We start from the raw sequence: 1,987 nt of genomic DNA, 5'->3' as shown, positions 1-1,987 counted from the left end.
ATGATAGATGATAGATAGATAGATAGATAGATGATAGATGATAGATAGATGGTAAATAGATAGATAGATGATAAATAGATAGATGATAGATAGATGATAGATAGATAGAGAGATAGAGAGATAGAGTGAGAGAGAGAGATAGATGATAGACAGATGTGTATATGAAATTGGATGGTGGTACTATGATGGCTACAGATATGGTAAGGGATGTAAATATGATCAAAATATATGGTATGAAATTTGAACATTTCAAATTAAAAATGGAAAAAAGAATAAATATTGATAACATAAGCCAAAAAAAGCAAAATTTTCTTAAACTAAAATGAAGGAAATTTACAGGATTTCGAAGGATTTTTTGTTTGAATTTCATGTATTTCTTTTTACTGTTTTTTGTTTTGTTCGTTTTTTGGTTTGGGTTTGGGTTCTGGTTGGGGGATTTTGGAGACTGGGATCTGAAGCCGATCCTGAACTCACTGTATAACTCAGACTGAACATAAACTTGCAGTCGTCCTCCTGTTTCCGTGCCTGAGATCTGGGATTCAGGGCATGAGGCACGACGCTGAGCTCAGAGTTGGTGTTAATGATGCTCCGTTTCTGGAACTGCACAGAGCAAAAGCGGAAAGAACGGAAACTCAGGTACGAACGCTGCTCCTTCCCGCTTTAAATGACACCTACCGGACGTTGCGACCAGCCGCAATTTCAACGCGCTTCCATCCGTACTTACGTGGAATACTCTTAAGGGGGTATGTGCTGCATCTGAAGTATCAAATAGAAGACTGACATTTTTTAATCCAAGAAAGAACGTCCTAAACGGATTCCATGAACTAGTGCTCAAAACAGAAGGGACTGGAGAAAGCGATTCCTCCAGAAGCAGAGTGGAAACTATAGTACTGTAAAGAAAAGCCTTTCCTCAGTTGTGAAAAATAATCGAATTGACACTGCTCCAATCTCAGTTCACAAAACTTTAAAGCACGGCTGGAGAGATGGCTCAGCGGCTAAGAGCACTGACTGCTCTTGCAGAGGACCTGGGTTCGATTCCCAGCACCCAAATGGTGGCTACGAACTGTCCTTAACTCCAGTTCCAGGGGACTCGGAAGCCCTCTGGGGACCTCGCGGCATTGCACGGCACGGGGGCACTCACATACATGCAGGCAATACACTCATACACATAAAAAATGACATTAAAAATTTTGAAAGAAAATACCCCAAAGAATCATTTCCGAAAACTGAACTTATTTATTCTCACATAACTAAGCTGTGTCCATGCACAAAGCTCAAATATACTTAGAGAAATAAAAATATGTTCAAAACCCAAGATAGCAAAGTTTCAAACAACTAATACCATCAATGAGAGAAGGAATGTTAAGATTTCTATCTCGAGGAGATAATCCATCAAAACCAATGCAGAAGTGACCAAAATGCTGTGATTAGCAGACCAGGACATTAATCAGTTTAAAATTTTTAGTTAACAAATATTACACATGCTTGTAGTGTCCAAAGTGATGCTTTGAAATGTGTTTGCACTGCGGAAGAGCACTATCACACTGACACCTACCTACATTGCTTCCTTATTTTGTGATGAAACACTCGTGATCTTCAAGGACATGATGTAGTGTTAGTACCTAGAGTGAAAATGATGTAAAATAGATCTCTTGAAGTTATTCCTCTTATATTTCGACTGACGGCACAAGCTTATATCCCCACCAATGAAGGGCGATAATGTATGCTTTATATTAACAACTGCCCATTTCAGACTCCGCTCATTTTTAAAATGGCTTTTTTTCTTCTCGTTAATTTCTTTGTGTATTTTAAACAGAAGTCCATATTCATTGTTTTTTTTCTTCTCTGCAAATTGCTTCAATAGATTCGTTTAAGACCATGAATTTATGCCATTTTCTGTGTTCAAAACAGTGAAAATTTTGGCCCTAACCCAGCTATTAACCCCTGAGTTATTTTAAAGATCAGTGTGAAGACATATGCCTGTGGA

Source organism: Nannospalax galili, unplaced genomic scaffold (assembly GCF_000622305.1).
Source record: "Nannospalax galili isolate Female #2095 unplaced genomic scaffold, S.galili_v1.0 scaffold52, whole genome shotgun sequence".
NCBI classification, from domain to species: Eukaryota; Metazoa; Chordata; class Mammalia; order Rodentia; family Spalacidae; genus Nannospalax; species Nannospalax galili.
Note: the sequence above shows the minus strand (reverse complement) of the source record.